The sequence below is a fragment of the Callospermophilus lateralis genome, chromosome 5, assembly GCF_048772815.1.
Source record: "Callospermophilus lateralis isolate mCalLat2 chromosome 5, mCalLat2.hap1, whole genome shotgun sequence".
In the NCBI taxonomy this organism is placed as follows: domain Eukaryota; kingdom Metazoa; phylum Chordata; class Mammalia; order Rodentia; family Sciuridae; genus Callospermophilus; species Callospermophilus lateralis.
The window spans coordinates 159,669,985-159,691,968 of NC_135309.1; the positions used below are offsets into that span (position 1 = coordinate 159,669,985).

Consider the following 21,984-nt stretch of genomic DNA (forward strand, 5'->3'; position numbering starts at 1 on the left):
ACATGGGTCTGGGCGAGAACCATGAAGTGTAGCAAAGATACACAGGGTGCTGTGTATCGATAGCTTATGGAGAAACTTGATTTTTTGGAACTCCTAATATATATCAAATTGTAGAAAGTATTTTCAATTAAGACACTGTTCTTTCTACACAAGGCCTTTGTGTGAAATCTTGTGTCCCATGGAGGAACTTCATCTGTATAGATGCACTGCAAAGTGCTATAATCTCAGCCCTTTTGCAGAAGAGCTTCACCCACCAGTGACGGAGAGCTCACAACTGGTCAGTGTCGGAACCTAAATACAAATCCCAGAGTCTAGGCTTCCCTCTTTTCTTGCTGAACAGCTCACCATACCCTCCCCTGGTAGATACAAAAATAGTTAGGAGAGAAACTAACACTTAAAATTGAAGGCATAGTAAAAGCCACCAGTGCATGCTAACCATTTCTGTAATTCTGAGGGTGACAGCAGGCCCTGGTCACAGTCACTCAGATAACCACAGATGGTACCCGGCATTGTCCCTCAGACTCCAGATGCTTTTGGTGAGGAGGACCCATTTTTAAGACTTATTTCAAAATATTTGCAATATTATTTCATAATATCTGAATGGTACAGTCTTCTTTCCTCCAGGTCTACATGTTCAACTTGTAGCATGTGTCCACAGCATTGGTTATGATAAATAATTTATGGTGAACATTTAGCAAAATCATGAGTTAGAGAAAGAGTTATACTAACTATTTGGAAACTACGAGTGGAAATAGAAACCCTGTGTTGAAATGTTGAAAACCAGAATAGATTACATTAAGAAGGGTGACTTGGCCTCAGCACTGTCAACCGTTGGAGCTGGATGAGACTTTGTCCTGTGCATTCCAGGACATTGAGCAAGTACCCTGGCCTCCATGCATGAGGCGCTATATCAACCCCTACAGGTATGACAACTGAAAATATCTCTGGCCACCAACAAATGTCATCCATAGGCTACTCCAGCCCTGGTGACGATTCAGCTATAGCAAAGGTTTCTTTCAGGAATGCAAAAAATTGTTGCCTAGTCACAGTTTAATAAAAAAAAAATTAATTGACTGGAATTTCTAATATCCATCAAATGTAAAGGACATATTTCAATTCATATATAATATTGTTTTTTCTACATTTAACATTTGATGCAAAAACTGTATATCCTTCAAGAGGTATTGAATGGGTATTTTCAGGAATTAAAGTTGATAGTCATTTCCAGAAAGGACCTCTCTTTTGCAACTACCTCTTGTCCTTACAATGAAAACATCTTTAGTGCTTCTTTAAACATCACATTTTTGAACAGTTTAATTTTGGATGGCTTTTAAATTATTGCCTGATTTCCATTGATACGAACTTCTGCAAACACGTGGCACTTTGAAAGGACACGTGGAAGGCCTGGCCATGATACCCAAATGGAGACTAGACTTTTGTCTCCCGAATACAGTAGCTCCTGTGAAATGCTCACTTCTAGATGGCAAAGTGGGTTTTCTAAAGGTTAATTAAACAAGCTGCATTGACTCACACTCGGGGTGTCAGCTGCAGCCTTTCAGGAGCTCAGCGGGAGGGTGCCTCAGTCACATCCAAGTATCACTGGGTGGAAGAAAGTCCAGCTCATTTCAAGTCCCACGGGGAGAATGTTCTTCCCATCTTATCAATCTCAGGGGGTTCTAGTGTTTCCAAAGCCTGCTTTTCAACACAATTGGCCATATGTAAAACTAAAATGGGTTTGGCACATCTAAAAAATGTGTGGGTAAAAACGTTCTAAAAAGTCTAATGTGATCTCTGTTTCCCAGGTTACCATGGGGACAACAGCCTCCCCTCAGAGGTACCACCATCCAGAGGCAGAAGGGAGGAGCCACTGATCTGCAGGCTTTGACCCTGCCCAGGTGCCGGGGTTAATGCGACATCTCAGGTGGTGGCGACATCTGAGGTTCCAGCGAGGAACCTCGAGGTTTGTCTCCTCTCTGCAGTCCTGCATTTGCCTCTGCCACACACAGACATCTTCCCACAGATTCCCCACTTGAACCCCAAGCTCCACCAGTTTCTAACCAACTATGAGCTTCCCTTATGTGTGTGATGGCTTGGTCTCCAATAACCCAGGCGCAGACCGTTGGGGGTCACCTTTGACCATGCTTTCCTTCAAATCCATGCTAAAAATGTGTCTTCTTACTTTTGAGTTCAGCATACTGCCTCTGTCTATCTGTCCCTGTCCACTATTCTCCCCACCAAGCTGGCTCATTGCCTTTGCATTGGGAAGAAACATGCCTGGTCTAAATCCCTCCCTCTTCTTCCCCTCCCTCAATGCAGAAGCAGAGTGTATTCCTGCTCATTTGTATCCACTCAATCTTTCTCCATGCTTTGGGGAACCATTAGGACTCTTCTGGGCACATGGTGCAGCTTCACTTCACCATTCGCTTGTCTGTAGGATCCATGGCTTGTGTTGACTAAGGAAACATAAGCAGCAGTGGTGTGTCCATGGTGGGACCATGGTGCTGAAGTTTCACCATCCTGGGTCCCCAAGAAAGGACGGGAGACCCTCAGGTGATCCACACATACCTACAGTCATGACAGTGATTGATAAGTCTTTGTGGCATTGGATCCCTGAGTCCCTGAGTGTCTCTCTCTCTCTCTCTCTCTCTCTCTCTCTCTCTCTCTCTCTCTCTGGTTTTGTTGATATGATGCTTAGAAAATTAGATGTTTTCTATACATTACTCTACAGATTTTTTTTCATGTAATTGTTCATTATGGGCATCTTTTTAAGTGCATAGATATGAATATATTATTACCTTTTTACAAGTTGCTAAGTGTCCCATGGTAATGGACACATGTAACTACAGTGAACACGTCCTCATTGCTGCCTCTCACGGCAGGACAGGCACCTGCTACCTGACTCAGCACTGATCTCACTGGCTCCAACATTTTCCTTCCTCTAATCCCGTGCACACTGCCATGCTCATGCTCTGAATACACAGGTCTAACGTGTTTCTTCCTTGGACGATAACCTCCTCTGGCTGCCCCCAACAACTCTGAACAAACTGGCAAATTTTCCTACCATACCCCGGGTCCTCATCGCGGGCTTTAACTCATGATCATGCTTGGGGTTCCCACTTATTTATCGATACCGTCTCCGTGGCACACAGGAAGGCTAATGACCCTTCAAGAACAAGAACCTATTTCACTCATAGCCAAGACCTCAATGCCTTGGACAGTACCTGGCGCATGGTAGTGCTCCGTAAACACTTGAAGTCTGCATGAAAAGCTCTATTATACATCCCAAGATGACCTGAATCACACGCACCTCATTAGCATCCACTCACCAAACGCATCTCAGAAAACATCCCGCCGCCCTCTCTGGCCCACGGGCCTCACCGTTAGCTATAAACATGTTGATTTTTGAATTAGCATTTCTCTATTTAATAGATGAATTACATTAAAAAGCCCACTGCATAAAAACTGGTGGGATGCCTGTGGCAGGCAGCAGCAGACCCTGGACTGAATGTCCAGCTCTGAGAGGACACAGACTGCTGTGCAGCTCATCCACCTCCCTCCTTCTGCAGGAGCCCTGGAGTCCTGCAGGGGGAGAGGGGACCTTCTTCAGGACTGAAGCGGTCATGGAGCTGGTCTTCATCTGCAGAAGGAAGGGATGACCCGGCTTGGGACCATCAGCCTAGAAGCCGGGATTGCTATTCTGCAAGAGCTCGGCTCAACCCAGAGGAGCGGGGCCCTTGCAGATCTCCCACTCAACTCTCCCCACCCGCGCTGAAACAGTGAGAAGCGGGCTCCACCCAGCCTTCTGCAAATGCTCCCAGCCACAGGAGCTCTTCCAAAGGAGGCCACTTTCAAAGAGACAGGCACAGTGAAAACTCAGGTGGCATGAAGGAAGGGGGAGGCTGCCCACTGACCCATAGGGTAGCTTTTCTGCACAGCCAAGGTCATCTGCTCCTGGGTTAGTATGCAGCAGAAGCACCTTCCATGATGAGCCTCCTGGGGCTCGGGGGTCTGAAGCTTTTGAAAGGTAAGATCAGAACTGGGCGAGGAGAGTGATGGGCTGGGAAGGTGGTGGGTCCCCTCTCTGGGGAGGCAGGCTGGAGGGAGCCAGCTGGATTCAGAGGTCTAGAAGCTTCAGTGATTCAGGCTCCTTCTCTGTCATATGCCAAGTGTACCATTTTCCTGCCTCTGTGATAATAAATCACCAGACACCAAGTGACCAAAAAAACAAAAACTTTCACTGTCGGGAGAGTAAAAAGCCAGATGGTGTTGACCCCGGGGAGAATCTCCTGCCCCTGTCTCCTTGCCGATCCCAGGGGCTTCCAGCAATACCAGGCCTTCGGGCAGCAGATGTCCCAGTGTCCGCCGTTGTCATTTCAGGGCCCTGTTCCTATTCCTGGGGGGCTGAGCTCTCATGTGGCATCCTCTGTCTACACTTCCCTCCTGGGAAGGACACCAGTCCTTGGATTTAGGGTCCACCCTAAATCCAGTAGGATCTCATCTTCATTTGATCTCATATGCACAGACTATGTTCCATAATGTCAGAAATCACAGGTGTGGAGTTTAGGACACGATTCAACCCAGAAGACCAAAGCGATGCTGTAGCTCAAGCCAGAGTCTAGATCTCAAGTCCTTAACACCCTGGGCTCCATTCCCAAGTCAGAGATTAAGAGTACGTGTCCACAACACCAAGATTCATTTACATTTTGGGAATTCACAGTAATTGGATGAGAATTAAGTTTTTAAACATCTTTGTCAGAAAATTACCATGAAAAGACTGAAAATGAAGATGAGTTCAGGAGCAGCTTCAGCAGTCTGACCCAGGACCTGTTCCACCGTGACTCGGTACAGACAGAGCTGGTGTTGTCCCACCCTCTCCTGTGTCACGGCCTCTGGTACAAGCCCTAGGGCCTCAGACTGTGGCTTCAGGACAAGAAAAAGCCAGGCAGGGAGCAGCTTAAAGATGGAGCCTCTGGTTTTCCCTGAAAGAGTTCCTCAGCGCTAGAGTCTCAATGAAGCTTCGCTGTTCATTCCATTCTCTCCAGAATGCTCGAACATGCATAATCAGCAGGATAATCAGGATTAGTTATGTAAATCACAGCAGTTCTGTGGAGAAATACACCGTAAGAGAAAGATTTTCTATTTTTATTATGCTAATGATGTTAAGGGAAATAACATCTCTGTGAACATAATGTAAGTATTTTGTAGCCAGAAGCTGAGCTACTCAAATCACTCTCAAATTTTCTTTCCAACAGAACTGAGAAATTGGGAACACCATAGTATTTTAAGCAGTATCTTAATTTTCAAAGACACAGGTTTTATTCAAAATCATAGGAATAATACCTTTCTAGTTGTAATATCAGGGTATAGTTCTTATACCATTGCATCTTCTTTTTTAATACAACTAGAAATGAAAAAAAAAAGTTGGTAGAAATTACATAAGAAAAAAGGTAAAATCTGTAAAACATTCTTTTTTTTTTTTTTTTTTTTGGTACCAGGGATTGAACCCAGAGGTGCTTAACCATTGAGCCACATCCCCAGCCTCTTTAATATTTTACTTAGCTAAGTTGCTCAGGGGCTTTCCAAGTTGCTGAAGCGGGCTTTGAACTTGCAATCCTCCTGCCTCAGCTTCTGGAACCACTGGGATGGCTGGTGTGGGTCAAGGCGCTGGCCTAGAATCCTTTCGACATTCTTAAGATACACAAATGGCCAACAGATTTATGGAAAAAGCGTTCAATGTCACTAATCACAAGGGAAATGCAAATTAAAACCACAGCCTCTCCGCTGTCAGCATGTCTATCATCAAAAGATGGAAAAGCAAGTGGTGGCCAGATGTGGAGACAAGAGAATCCCTGTCCACTGTGGGTGGGGATAAAAATCAGTGGGGCCATTGTGGAAAATTGTATAACCATTCCTCAGAGTTCTAGAAATAGATCACCAAGTGACCCAGCAATGGCGGCTCTGGGTCCTAGCCCCACTGTTGGAAATCAGGTGTTGAAGAGACCCCTGTCCTCCCAGGTTCCCTGAAGCCCTGTTCACAACACCCAGCACATGGGGCCAGCCCCCGGCCCATCAGGGCACGAAGGCATGAGGAAGTGTGGGCTATGGGCACAATGGAGTGCTGTTCAGTCTCCATGGTGATGTCGGTGGGACGGGAGAACACGATGCTGAGTGAAATGGGCCAGGCTCAGGAGGACATTCCCACTGATGTGAGGAGCCAAAACAGCTGAACCTGAAGCAGATAGTAGGATGGCGGTTACCAGAGGCTGGGGCTGGAGCAGCAGGTGCTGAAGGGTCAAGGTGCAAAGCCTCAAGCAGACAGAGGAAGAAGCTTCTTTTCCGAATTCTGGGAAACACGGTGCGATGTAGTAAGTATAGTACAGGACAGTGCACCGTGCATTCCATAATCACAAAGAAAGTGAATCTTGAGCATCTTCATCACAAAAATGCTGAGTATTTGAGGTGATGGATATGTTAGTGAGTCTGATTTGATCATTCTATATCATATCACAAATCATAACATCACTTTGCACCCCATAAATACAGGCAACCATAATTTGTCAATTTAAAAATTAAAATTAAAAAGACAGAATTTTTGACTATATTAATCTAACTGAGCAGTCTGGAAGATAAATCCTACATTCAAAGTAAAAATTTCCTCTTTGGACATTATTTTCACATCTAAGGGCTGATGACTTTGATTTTATACATACATATATAATTTACAAGTGGGAAGCATTTTTTTTAACTTTTTTTAAAAAAATGTAACTGGAAAGTTATATAGCCAGAAATGTGCTTTAAGATTTTTGAAAACAAAATGTGGGGCTAGGGACATAGCTCAGGATGGAGTGCTTGCCTAGAATGCCGAAAGACCTGGATTCAATCCCCACACCCCAAATAAACATAATAATAGTTTTTAAAAATCTGCCAAATATTTACCCTTGCACCTAGATTAGTACATTATTTTGTTCCTGGATCACACTTACACAAGGATTACTCTAGGCAGTGACTATTTTGTATTTCCCAACAAATACCACAAACTGTGCAAAAGCATCTTCTCTTTGGTTTAACGGGGCAAGCTCCGCCTTCCCAGCTTCATGCTGACCCTAGTGTAGTGAGACCCCAGGGCGTCCCCGAGCCTCTCCCAGTCCACAGTGTTCTTCCCTTTCTCCTACCCAGGCTCCCTTCCCAGAGGGAAGACACCCACTGAAATGCCACAGAACCCCAGCTGTGGGGTTGAGGGGAGAGGCCACCCCTCCCCTGGTCAAGACTGGAGGCCAACCCACGAGAACAAAACTCAGGGAAAGGATTCGCTGTGCTTCCAGCCAGATGTCTCTCCATAGAGGAATGTGGAATTTATCTCCAAGACTTCAGAGGAACTCTGCAGCACTTCAGGCCTGGCTGCTTCTAGAAGCTTCCAGAGCTTACACAGGTCCCTTCTCTTTTCAATCACTCTGGCTTCTCCAGGCTTCATCAGGATTTCACCTGGGGTCTCAGAATGAGGTCCACTGGCTCAGCTCTGAGATCCAGTTGCTAACATCATACTCATATACCCTGCAACCAAACAGCTAAGGGCCCGGGGTATGTGGGTGTGATTGTCACAGAGGATATTTGATCCTCCCAACCTCAAACAAACCCCTGTCCTCCTGGAACTCTTTCCATCTCATTCAGTGGAAACCTTAGCCTCCAAACCTAGGAACCTGGAAGATGAAATTGATAATTTCTTCTTCCTTGTTCTTCTAGCCCCAAAGACATCACGAACCCATTCATCCTCCTGTTCCTGTGGCTACAATTCAATCCAAATCTCACAACCACCCCCAAATTCCCTCAAAGCCTCTGAATGGCCTCTTTGATTAAAACTAATGTCCCTTGAAACAAATATTTTACACAGAAGCCAAAGTGACGTTTTTAGAAACTCCATTTGATCACATTACTGTTTCTCGTTTATACCTCTCCCATGGCTTTCTATAACACTTAGGAAAAGTACAAAGCCTTCACCCTGCCACTAAGGTCCCTCATGACCTGACTAAGGTCCCTAATTCCATATCCCAGCAATGTCCATCACCCCCATTCACAGGCCTCCCTACCCGCCTTTGTGCCCTTCCTTGAACAACCTCAGGGCCTTTGCACTGGTAGCTCTTCTGCCCTAAATGTTCTTCTGGGAATCTCCCCTTGCCTGGTTTCTTGTCACTTAGGCATTACAACTCAAGCATGACCTTCCTAGGGAGAACTCCACGGATCCCACTCTCTGAACTGCCACCTGTATATCTTCTCAGGCTGATCAAGCACCTTGCACTCTTCATATTCTCCTTAGAATTAGAATAATCATACATACATCTTTTTTGAAAAACTATTTTCTATCTTCCCTCACACATATGTAGGCCCCGGGGGGACAAAAATGCTGTCCAGATGTTGCCTTATGTCGGAGATTAGTATCCAGCAAGAAAAACAAAACAAACAAAAAATACCTCCTGCTGCAAGAAAGAAGGAAGGAATAAAACGTTCAGGTGTGATTTCACGCGAGTGCTGGAGCAGGCAAGCCCAGGGCAGTCGACTGATGAGCGGTTGCCAGCCCTGGGTAGCTCCAGGTGTGCCCTTGGCTTGGCACCAAGCACCAGTGCCCCACGTGGCGGCACCTGGGATGGCAGGCGTTTCCGATCACAGAAATAACAGAAGAGCAGAACACTAACTGCATATTCTCCATTAAAAGTTCCAAACGTGCTTTAAATCATTAGAACCACTTTTGAGGAAGTCGTGAAGGTTAAACCAGCTCCTTGGTGGCGACTGTATGCTCTGACTACCGTCCATCCCTTCTCCCTGGTTCCTTCAGGCTATGGAGGAACAAGCCTCCTCTGTACTTCCCATTATTCCCCGGACATCAGCCTCCTGCTGAGTGGAGCCCAGGGTCCTTCCTGCACCAAGCACTGTCCCTGGGCCTGAGCATCAGGAGCTTTTCAGAAGTGCACTCCAGCCCCGCGAAGCTCACTAACTCAGATTCTCTACAACCCCTGTTTCCAGGTGCTGTGCATGTGACCACACCTCCCCGAGGGGTCATGTCATCCGGCCATGGAGGCCACCACTGCATGGGAGACTTCAGTATGCCCCCTGTAGAAAGGGGACAGGGCAATGCATTCAGTTCTGAGCTGCAGAACCATACAGTGCTTCTCAGTCTGAAGCTACACAGACACCAGCCAAATCAATGGTTCAGTGAAATAGGAATAATTATGCATCTTTTGGCTTAGTTACTGATTTCCCTGATGTGTCCAAACCAATTTGATTTTAAAATAAAGACCATTAAACTCATTCTTTTCAACTTTATCGCTATTTAATAAGTAAAACGGATCCAACCAGCAAAAACTGAGTCTGTGTGGTGTCTGGGCGGTGCTTTCCTCTGGTGGTGGATACCCAGACTGCTTCCATTTTCCCAATGGAAAGCTCTTGTTTCAGGAGAGGTAAAAGAAGTGACCATTTGAGTCATCAAATAGCATGTCTTGCTCAGTATCTGAATATTTTAAGTACAATTTCACGTTTCTGACTGTAAAAAGAATACTTATTTCTTGGAAACTAATTTTATGCAATTTTAAAAAATCCCTTTAAAAATTTACTGTGCTCATATTATTTTGGAACATGTACAGGTTGTGGGACATCTAAGTGGAATCTATCAACGTATGCATTACCTCATACACATGCCACATCTTTGTTGTGAGAAAACTTAAAATCTATTCTTTCCGAAATTTTAGAGAATGCAACACACTATTATTGGTCACCATGTGATAGAATGAATCTCTGGAACACGTTCTTCCTGCCCGATTGAACTTGTGTACCCTTTGACTGACACCTCCCAATTCCTTGCCCACTCCAGCTTCTGGGGACTAGCGTCCTACTCTTTCTGTCTGTGAAATCAACTTATTTAGATTCCACAGATGAGTGACATCCTGCAGCATTTGTCTTTCTGAGCTTAACGTGATGTCTTCCAGGTTCATCCATGTTGTCATGAAGGACAAGAGTTTCATCTTTTTAAAAGGCTGCTGTTCTACTGCATACACGGGCCACCTTCTTTTCATGCATTCATTTGCTGGTGGAAGCTGAGTGCCACCTTGGCTCTTGTGAACACTGTAGTAGTGAACACGGAGGGCAGATGCCTCTCGACATGCTGGTTCCCTTCCTCTGGGCGCGTAGCCAGGAGTGGGACTGCTGGATCATCAGGTAGCTCTCGTTTTAATTTTCTCAGTAACCTCCACACTTCTCTCTATAGTAGCTGTATTAATATACACAAAAACCCTTTACAACTATAAAAAAAGATAAAAAAAACTCAGGGACATGTTGAGGACTACTGCTATAGCATATTTTATGTTTCTATATAGTTATCTTAGTCCAAGAATATTTTCTGAACATCAATTCTATAGAATGTGAAAGAATTTTTTAAAATGTTATATTATTAAGCAAAAGAACACATATTATGTTCTTTGATGGAAAGCCTCGGCTCCAAAAGAGTAATGATGAAATCATGAATCACAGGGTACCTTTCATTCTTCTTTTGAAAATGTTATGCAGAGTTAGATTGATGATAGAATAAGAGGTAAAACAATAACTTGCACTGTGCCTTTTTCATCTAAAATAGGTAGGAGGTACTTCATACATTTTAAAAAGCTTGGAAAAAGAGAACAGTAGAGAAATACCTTGCTTGGTGCTGGATACCCACCCACCTGAATGTGTTGTCTTCTTCTCTTCATTTACCATGCACAAATCCATTTACTCGCCTGTATTTATTTTAGCTTTACAAAGTAGGAGGCATTTTATCAGCCATTAAGGTGCTACAGATCTGGAAAGTCCCCCACAGGTCCAGGTTATCGATGGCAGGATCCCAGCCTGTGGTGCTCTTAGGAGCTGGGGCTAAGTGGAAGGAAGTGAGGTCATCAGGGTCTGCTCTTGAAGGGACCTTGGGACCCAGCCCTTCCTGTCTCTCTCTGTCCAGCAGCCATGAACAAGAACCTCTGACACAGAGGCAAAACAGGCTTTCATTCCAAGTGTATCATCTCATGTATTTTGAAGGGAAGCTGGCCACACATAAGGACAGCACAGGTCCTTGTCCTACCGTCCTCGAAGCCTCTTGGAGTGAAAGCCCATGTCTAAACTATGTCTATTTCCCTCACCTCTGTGTTTCCCTTTATGCATGTAGGGCCTGCTGGGTCCATCTGCAAGCCTGGTTTGTATGGGGGTTGCAATCTCTAAACTTTCCACTGATAATTAACACGCACTCTTTTTGTCTGAAAGTGGGCTACAATCTCCATTATCATTATTAAAGCATTTAAACTGTCCTCCTCGTGGCAGGATTGACAGCATACTGTTCCCACACTATGAAGCTACCTCCCCCAGTGTCTACTCAGATCATTAAAGACTTGCCTTGGATGCTGGTCTCTTGGTCAACATAAAAACAAGAACACAGGGGAATTTTACTTGAATTTCCCTCTATTTCCTAATGTAGGAGGTGTGATAGAATATATTGCCTGTCCATGATTCTTTCTTTTTCACTCATTCATGGAATTCAGACAATGGATTTTACTTCCCACCCCCTGACTCTGGACACACATGGAGGTTGGAATATGGGCAGAAGTGACAGCAGGCCAGTTTGCAACAGAGGCTTCATAAGGTCTCAATCTATGTGTGCCACCATCTTGGAGTTTTGGCCTTTAATAAAGGTCATGGTTGGGGAAGTCCAAATCATCAACTGGGCTTTGGATCGAAGATACATAATGCACACCTTCTGAGTCTGGACAAATGTGTCTATCACAGAGCAAATTCCACCAGTGTGAAGACTTATAGGACATATGACATATTATTGCTATAAGCTGCTGGGGTTTGGTGGTTATTTGTTTTTATTTGGCATATCAGAGTCAAATCCTAGTTAATATAACCAATGATACCAGAAGTGGGGTGCTACTGTAATGCAAACCTACAGAATAAGTCACTGCCTTTTGGGACTGGCAAGGATTCATCATTGGACTCTGGATAATGTTGGTCCACTGGAATAACAACTGGTCAACATGCATCCTAAGACAACTGTTTACCCAAAATGTCTGTGCTTCTCAAGTTCTTTGAATCACATGATAAATCTTTAGAAACAAGAGGGGACCTAAGAAGAAGTGGGACTAGAAATACTTCTTATATAGAGAAAGTATGTTATTCAGCCTAAAATTGATCTTTTGTCTCTCTCAAAATACTTTATGAGCAGAACTGATTGACAAGTGTTTCACACTGTTCAACTGGGAGAACAAGGTGCTAGGAGTTAAGTGCTTTGCCCACAGTCAGGAGGCAGCACAGATGCTTCCGACACCACCCCTGCAGGTAAAGGAGCCACAGGTGAGCAGACTCGGCCCAGGGTGTTTTCCTATAATTCAGATCTCCAGAGAACCCCCAAGACCCCACCCACTCCACCAGAACACCTACTCTAACACTAGGAAGCCCTTTTTCTAGAAAATATGTTTCTCATCAAATTCAAACAAAGAAAACGACCTATTCATTTGGTAACATTGAGGCATTTATTAGAAAGTTATTATTATTTTTAATAGCTCTAAGTCTAGGAGGAAGTAATTTGCTTTTTGATGATTTTTAAAAAATCATTTGTTTCAGAAGCTAGTAAATAACCGTCTACCTTTTGACCAGAGACTCCTCCTACAAAGGGGACTCCCTTCCATTTCATGCCCCGCTGGCCTGCCTTGTGAGTGCACCAGAATGGCACCGGCTCACCCCTCCTCTCAAGGGCTTCCCACCCCTCCAAGATGCACGTGGTTACCAGTCAATGATTATATGACACAATTATGACCCTTTCCATTGCAATTGCATTAGCTTCACTTTCATTAATGTTCAGATTTAAATTATACAGTAGATTGCCATTCAACCATGGATTTATTAGAGAGAGACAGCCCTTGGGTAGCTAGTGTTATAAGCAGAGAGCAATGAACTTTGCCCTTAGTCTCAGGGATCACTTAGATAGGATTACTGGCAAGTCCATTACCAGAATGAATTGATTGACTGCCACAGCAACCTGACTTCTGTTGAACCAGCTGTTTGGACAATAATGACTGTATCCTCATTTGTATTTATCTTTCTCATTCTGTTCAAATGGAGGCTGCTTCTTTCTTTCCTTAAGGAACTTAGATGATGGGCTCTTTGCTGCTTGTGTGTCCAGTATATATAATACAGATGAGGCTTGTAGGAGGCTTTTATGACTTTTAAATCATTGGCCAATATGTAAAATACCCCAAAATAGCCTGCTGTGCTTTCTGTGCATGAAGTAGCCATACGTTATCAGGACACATAATCTCATTTAAGTTTCTTTCATTTATTTGACATTCCTCCAGTTGTTTAGACAAATACTGTATTGAGTGCTGTATCAGGCTGGGCTGAATCTCTGGTTAATGGTCTGTGCCATGATCACTACCTTATCTCTGTTTATGTACAGGAAAATATTGCTAGATGAAACAATTTGAAAAAGCAGTGATTGGTTTCTCAATACCAGGCTTTGCAGAAGAAATGGTGTCCTGGAAAATTACTTGGAAGACATCAACTCAAAAGTGAATAAGAAAAAAAAGTAAGGTCCTTGTAAAAAAATAAAATGTTATATAAAAGGGCTTTTATTTATATTCACTGTTTTGGTCCTTATGAATATTCATGTCCATATTCTTTTGAAATATTATATTTATTTAATCTGAAAGGCCAGTGCTTTAGATGAGAAAAACTCATGCAGGGAAAATGAGTGAATTATTCATCTAAAAACAAATATTGTTTGGGGACTGTTCTATACTTGTGTATTCAACATCTACATAAATCAGTACCCACTGGAGCCCTGCGTTTGTACAATGCCTCTCACCACAAAAAGACCCACCAAGGCCTACACGCTTTTGTTTGCTTTCTCTTTTTTTCTGAAAGAGGAAAACCTCTGTCGAGAATGCGTATCCTTGAGCTATGAAAAGAGTTACTCTGGAGTCTGCATGGCTCCGTGAGGCCTTCTTGAAGGGTCTGCTCATTCCTGCACAGCACACAGCTCCTACCGTCAGCCTGACGGTGCTTTCTCCGCTGTTGGTGCAAACGGGCAGTCTTCTGAGCAGCCTGATCCAGGACAGTACTCACACTCCGCCACCTGCCACACCAACAGCTCCCTCCTGTTCATATTGAACCCCTGGGTGGCACAGGATGTGGTCTAAGTGCTGTTTGACACTCTCGGGATTACATTTGGAGCTTAAGTCACCTTATGATGACATAGATATCAGGCTATGGAAAGAAATGCAATTTGATCACAGGTATGGTGAAAACCAGGAACAAAGTACACAGTTTAGTAGGCTTTGCATTTTTTTTTTAAATGCAAAATCTTTAAAATCCTTGCATTTCTTTAAAATCACTTCAAAGACAAGGAAACACTGCACTTACTTCTGGCTGAAAAAATATTTATTTTTAAGGTGATAAAAATTCTACTTTTATCTTAAGTATATATGAATTCCTGTTTGCATGGGCAATATGTTCCAGAGAATAATACTAACTAAACAAAATGGGAAGACTACACACTCTGAGTATTTCCCAACTCTATCCCTTTGAAAAAGCAGATATTGAAATAGATTCTATAGGTTCTATGTAAAGAAATATTTTGATTCAAGATTCTAAAATTTGGTATTTGTGTCTATGCTTGGGTCTATTGCACTTATTTTATTTTAGTTTTCTGGCTCATAACTGATTTTTGGCTTTGTCACTAAAGAGGTTGTCATGGACACACACTCAGCACACACCTGGAACTCTGGCCTAGGAGCTGGGTCAAAGGGCATCACATCAGAGCGTGGAAGGATGATACTGCTTTTGCAAATCGACCTGGTGCTTTTCTCATCCCAGCAGCTGAAACAGCTCACCTCTTCATCGAAAGCACAAGCCGCAGTTAAACGTTTTTTGCAATGATATGTGTACACACGAGTGGAGCGTAAACTCCTATGAAAGGGACACAAAAGATAAGAGGGTTCATATTGCTCTTTAAAACCTCATGTCTCCTTTCATGCTTTCTCCCCTCCTGGAAATGCCAACCGCGCTGAGCCAGGACTCTACCCAGGTGCTCCGTGGCACCACATGCCCACATGCTCACTGACACCTCTGCTTGGAAAAGCTCCCCCTTGCCACAGCTTCTCACCTATGCTTCCACCTGGGCATGTTGTGACAGTCCTAGGAGGTGGCCTAGGTGGGACCCCAAGCTGCACCCCAAAGGGACCCTCTCCCGCCTCTGAGCACATGATTGTTGACCTCATGTGACTTTCCGGTTCAGCCTGAGTTATGTGAACTCAAATATTACCATGAAGCGTAAGCAGAATGCAAGGTACTGGCTTCTTGTGGCCACCCGTGCTTGGTAGTATGTGTACACGGTTGTGCTTGCCACACTGAATCGCTAAGCAGCTTACTACATAACTCAGTGTACGTCCAGATACTTTCAAAATCTTAAGAGTGGAGCTTTAAAAATAATGGAAAAATACCAGAATATCATCATGAATCCAGAGGAAATGAAGAAACAAAGACTCAGGGCAGAGATGGAGTCCAGGGGGTTGAGTGTGATTCCATTCCTTTGTTCATTAAAATTAGCTCCCCACTGCATGTCCAGCTCTGCTCCACGCTGGACACAGGAGAGCTGAGGAAGCATCTCAGGTTCAAGAGGCTGGTGATCCAGCAGTACCCAGATAAACAGGCAGCCCAGAGCATCGAGGGTAGACAGTGTGAGATTCTTCTGCAGAAAAGATACGACGCCCCCACTCATTTATCTATGTGGTTGTTGATTTCTATCAGCGTGGACCAGTGAATATTTACTTTATGTTTAGATTAGAATCCAATACTAACTTTCTTGGGTGCTCAAATTCTTTCAGTTTTGATTCTCCTTACGGAATCTCAGAATGGCTGATTCTAGAACAGAGCAGGAAATGTGCAGATGAGCTTTGGGGTCTCAGAGTGCAAGGGAGTGCATAAAAACAACAAAGTCCTTCAGTGACAGGCATGTCAAAGGGACACAGCGCAGGAGACAGGGAGAGGACTGGGAGTTGCTTCTCCTTAGCCTTTCAAACCATTTCAGCTGATTTATAATAAGCAGAGAGCTGGGTTTTACTTTGTGAGCTGATATGAAGATTCGTGTGCTCCACAGATTGGCAACTGATTGTTTTGTTTTTGTTTTGCGGGGTTGTGTGTTGTCATTGCTGATGTTTGTAAGCAAGGTTTGTGCTTCAAAGCAAGACGTGCACTGAGTTCCTTTCTGCAATGCACCCTCCCTTCTCAGAGCCCTTTGGGGAGCACTGTGCTCGTGGATGCTCAGGAAGGTCTCAAGGGTATGAAGTCCCCTGGGTTCAGGATTCTTGGAGGATAGTGTGGCTGGTTACAAAATTCTGAGCTTACATTAAAAAAAAAAAAAAAACCGTCCATGAGTTTTTAAAATATTGTCCACTGCCCCACAGCTAAGTTGCTTAGTCTATAAAGAACACTGATGTCCATTTGATTTTATTTCTTATGAAATTAATGAATCATTTGGTATGAGCACCCTGGTGGCATGTTCTTATCTTTACAATCAAAGTAGGGTTATCAGAAATGTCTTGACACTAACTTTTAGATCAATTTTCTCAAGTGCTTTTGATGGGACCTTAAATGCATAGATAAGGTCTTCACTAATTTCCAAAAAAATATTTTTTGTACTTCTTAAATATGAGGATCTTTCATTGTATTGCTTTCATTTTCAGTGAAATAGATGTGGAAATTTCTTTACCTATCTTCTATATCTATCCTTTCTCTCTAGTTAACTTCTCCTCTTTTTTATTTTATCTTGTTCTCTTGGTAATTATCAGGTCCTCAATAGCCTTTATTCTGTTTTCATGAAAACCATTCTTCCCTATACATCTTTGTATTTTCATCATATTTTTCCTTGAAATTTGTCAATTGTTACTTCATTTCTCTTTAATTTTTTTTTGTTTTTGTATTGTACTATTGTACTGTAGTTTTGAATTTCTAATTTGAAATTTTACAAATGATTTGAAAATATTTCTTAAGAATATGAATTAGCATGGAGTGGGATATAACATTTTTCAAAAATCCATTTTGTGTGGCTTTCCATTTGTGTTTTCTGATTTTTTCTCAGAGAAGCTTTGTATGGATGCTGTCTGCCAAGTTCTGGTCGTGAGAAACATCTTTAGTTTTCCCAAGGATACAATGCCACACATCCCTAGGCAGGAACGAGGCACCTTCTTATTTCCATGTAATGAAGAACACACTTTAGTCAATGGCTTCTTGGGAGGGAGAAAAAATGGGTCCTGATATTTCATTCTTTTGTTTTAGCATGACTTTAACTTCCACTTTCATTCTACGTTCCTTGCATCATTATGCATTTAGTGAACACTTTCTCCTCCCTCTCCCCCATCTCCTTGCCAAAAGAGCAACATCTTTCCAAGACTGCCACTCCTGGGAACTTTTCTAATTACTTTCTGTAAATTCTCCATGAGTCAGTGTTCTGACCTCCAAGTTTCAGTACTTTCCTGATCAGGTGGTACTTCTGTCTGGGGTGATTTTAGCTTTACTTTCCAGATCCCAGGCTACTGTTTCCTTTCTTCCTCTGTTCTGTGCAATATCCCCTGATTCCATGTTGGCATGACTTCACAGCTGACTCTGCAGGGAGCTGTCATGAAAGTCCACTTCCCATCAGACAGATTCTCAGTGTTTACTAATCTGCCCCCTCTCTGTTCTGCTTTGGGGATGAATATGGATGGCTTCATTTACTCTTCTTAATGATGTGAAAGTTTATGAAGGGATCTATGCAGAAATTTAGATTATGAGACCATGAATGGAAATACTGACCTGGAAATTATAGTTTCCTGTTCTTATTCCCAAATGGTTAGGTGACATCTATTTTTTGAAGGCTTAAATTTATTTCTCAGTGATTTGAAATGAAATAGATAAGATACTTAAAACTATTTCTGTTCTAGCCATCTGTCTATTTTTATTCTGGTAGCCCAATCTCTTAATTATTATAACTTTCACACATTTCTAATATCACAGAAATGCAAGTAACTGTCTAGATCTGCTTTATATAATGTCCCTGGTTATTCTTGTCTAGCATCTTATATATTAATGTTTGTGACATGTGATTAATCTCCCACACTTATATGTGTATTTCAATTGAGACTGCATCCAGTTTAAAGATTAAACACCAGGGAAATATGAACATATTTAAAGAACATGGAATCTTCCTATGTGGGAATAAGCTATGTCTCTTGATTCATTAATACCTCCTCTTATGATGTTCCTTAAAGTTTTGTAGTGTTCTTCCAAGGGATTTTGAATATTTTTTATGCCAACTGATACAGTAATATAATAAGTTGCATATAGTTAATACAACAATATAATCCTAGTTACGGCATTCCTGTAAAGTGGGCTACCCCCTCGGGCTATGTTTGCTCTTTGTTACTTCTGTATTGGGAGGCACTCAGCTTCTCCCATCAACTATTAGCACACTAACTCATGGAATCTCTCCATTAACACTAATGGTTTTCAAGTGAGACTCTCTGGTTTCTCTGCAGGTAATAATAAAAAGGAATAACATTTACTGAGTACATACTCTTTGCCCAGTACTAAAAGGGTCATCTTATGTGTGCATTATCCAATTTATTTTCACAAATTTGTAAAGTATGGGGTATTAACATCCTCAATTGAGAGATTAAATATTAAAGTTTAGACAGGTTAAAGAGCCTGGCCTGGATCACCCAGTCATAAGTACTTCTAGGTCAGTGTAGAATAGACACAATTAATGGTAGTTTTCCTTTATTCTTTCATTTCTCCATATATCATAATTTATCTCCTCATTCAACCATTTTAGTTAAGTAAAAATGGTTTTACTTAACTAAAATAGCCATCTGTCTATTTTTATTCTGGTAGCCTAATCTTTTAATTATTATAACTTTCACACATTTCTAATATCACAGAAATGCAAGTAACTGTCTGGATCTGCTTTATATAATGTCCCTGGTTATTCTTGTCTAGCATCTTATATATTAATGTTTGTGACATGTGATTCATGTCACAAACATTACCCAAAAGGGTTCTCCTTTGGTCATCTACATGAGAATTTCAATTTGGAGTTGGATATTTTTATAAAAATGTTAACTCTTTTAAAAAAAAATTACTAAAATGAAGTTTTTTTCAGATTTTTACTTTCTAAGAAGCCCTCCTCCAATGTACTGGAGTTGAATTATCTGAACCATTTTGAGCATGTATCAAAATGACCTCCTGCTTTTACCTTTCAGTAGATTAATATACAAATTCGACGATATTAGATTTTCTAATGTTGAAAGATTTTATAGTCTCAGAAAAATATTCTAAATAGTCATGAATGCTATCGGTAGCCTTGGAAACACTTCTTAGTCCCTCTGGATATGCTATATCTCACGTGTTTCTGGGAATTTATTCCTTCATTAATTCCACAAACTTAGTTAAGTGGTGTTTTACAATAGGCACTGGCCCAGGCCCTGTTATTAACCAGTCGTGTGGGGAAAGACTCTAGGAGCTTGTATTCTAGCTAATGAGATGGCATGAGCCATCAGAGTGGTACCTGAAACAGGGAGACGACGACATGGTGTCAGTCACCACTGAGATCACACTTGTCATACACAACAGGATGAAATTCACCAGTATTTTTCACAATATTTTGCATCTACTAGCATGAGATTTCTCAGGAGTATTTTTGGCGCATTTTCTTTATCAGGTTGGATGATCGGGATGATGCTAGAATCATAAAAATGAGTTGGAGAGATATTCTTTCCCTGTTTCGAAATGATAAACATTGCAGAAGTCTTCCAGAATTGACTTTCCTGATAACAGAGCCTGTTTAAAGATAAGTTCTCTCTTCCTAAGTATCTCAAATGGTTATTTGATGATTCTTCTTTCCTTAATTGATTTTAAGTAACACATGTTTTATTAAAAATCCTACTGTTTCATTTTGAAGTTTGGAATGTATCTGCCCAGATTTGTACTGGGAATGTGCTGCTATTTCCTATTGCTATGGCAGAGAAGGAAGACCATGTTTCAAAGGGCCATAGAGAGGGAGAAAAGAAAAGAGCTTTTCCATCCTCCTCCTCATCACTTCTATGAGAAGTTCTGACAGTGAGAAATTATAAATCAAATTTCAAGAATATACATATCACTCACCATTTTAAAGAGATCACTACTAAGTTCAAGTCCAAGCAGACCACCGAACAATTCTGCCAGAAGAAGAACCCTAAAACTAAAAGGGTGTGACCACACAGGCCAAGGCACTCCATGGTCCTCTAGTGTGTGCTCTGGAGGTCTGGGGTGGGGATTTTAGGTGCACATCTGCGGTGCTAGGATAGCCATCCATGGAGCTTAGGCTCACGTGGCTACCCATCAGCCACTGATGGGTCATCTGTCTGTTCAGCTATCAATCTACCTCATCTCTCCATCTCGACTATCCAGACATGGGATTTGGGTGTGTTGATGTGAAAATGCACTAAGAAAGTGACTTCAAGTTAAACCAGTGCTACCATTTTTAGGGGCTCTGAGTGTGTCCCCACAGGTTCACCATCTGGGAGCGGGATCCTCAGTGGCAGACCTTTAACAGGTGGGGGTCAATGGGAGATGGCTGAGTCATGGGGCACTGCCCTCAGAAGGGATCACGGTCATCCTCATGGGATGCCCCTTAGTCCTCAGGGGAAGACGGCCATAAAGGCCCCTCCCCAGGCTGACGGCTTCCGTCGCTCCCTGAGAGGTCTCCCTTTCACATGTGCCCCTGACCCTGAGGTGCGATGGGCCATGAGGTCCTCAGCAGAGCTGAGCTGATGACAGCATCACACCCTGGAACCTCCAAGACTCTGAGCTAAATAAACCTCTTTTCTATTTGAAAAACCCAGCCTCGGGTTTTGTGGTGACACCAGAAAATTGACTCATACAGCTACCCTCTATGCCTTCGTGCATTTTATTTCTTCTCTTTTAAAAGAATACTCTTCTTCATGCTTCTTCTTTGCCCTCAAAGTCATATATTTTATGAAAAAAAATCATAGAAGTAAATATCTAGTGGTTCAGTCCTGACAGTTCTCTGCTTTGGTTTTTAGATTTTAACCATCTCATCCAAATTCTGGCCTTGGACCATGTCTCTGGCAAAGCAACAATCATGCAGAATTCTTGCAGCTGCACTGCCCTTACCACGGGCTACCAAACAGAGGACCAACACACACATTTTGGTAACTGTGAAAGAACCATTTTATAAATTCAGGCATTTTCTGCATGATTACTCCTTTTTCTGAAGTGAGTGAAAACTCCAATGACTGGCTAAATAATTCATTGAAACTGCCTCCAAATCTATTCCTAAACTGAGGAAATGAAAACTAGTCCATGAACTTTTTTTAGATAAGAATGTCAAAATCTTCAGATTTAGCATGCTCGTGTAAAATTCCAGAGAAATTTAAAGGGCACAGTGCTGTTTTGCCAGGTTTATGTATAAAATGCAACCAACCAAACTGGAAATAAAATACTATTTAAGAAGAATATTTATTGTCAAAAGAGGATATAAATGACTCTACTCAAGATTTAAAAAAAAAAAACATAAATATATTTGGTTTAGGTCATCTAATGTAAAATTAACTATCATCCCTGGCAAATGCATTCAGTTCAGTTCCTGGGAACGAATAAAAATTCCAGGAATTAAGAGCCGTTATTCTTGGACAATGACATTTTATTTAAAGTATTAATTCCCCAAAGTGGTTAATTTATCTTAGTTTCTGAGTTCACAGGAGCACATGCCAGTGAATCTGATGATGTGCTGGGGACGGAGATCCTGCCGCAGAGACACTGGGCTGCTGGTGCCAATGAACAAGGGTACACGTTTTCGTGAAGAGATCTAACTTCTTTCACTTAGGTTCCATTCCTGGGTCAAGTGGGATGGAGAGCACCACGCAGCTATGGGGCACGGTGCTCAGG

The 21,984-nt window shown here is 42.3% G+C and overlaps 1 protein-coding gene across 1 annotated transcript in view; it reads right to left on the reverse strand.

Annotated features, from left to right (window-relative positions):
- Window positions 1-21,984, reverse strand: part of Adcy2 (adenylate cyclase 2) — a 380,087-nt gene that overhangs the window by 280,703 nt on the left and 77,400 nt on the right. The window lies entirely within an intron of this gene.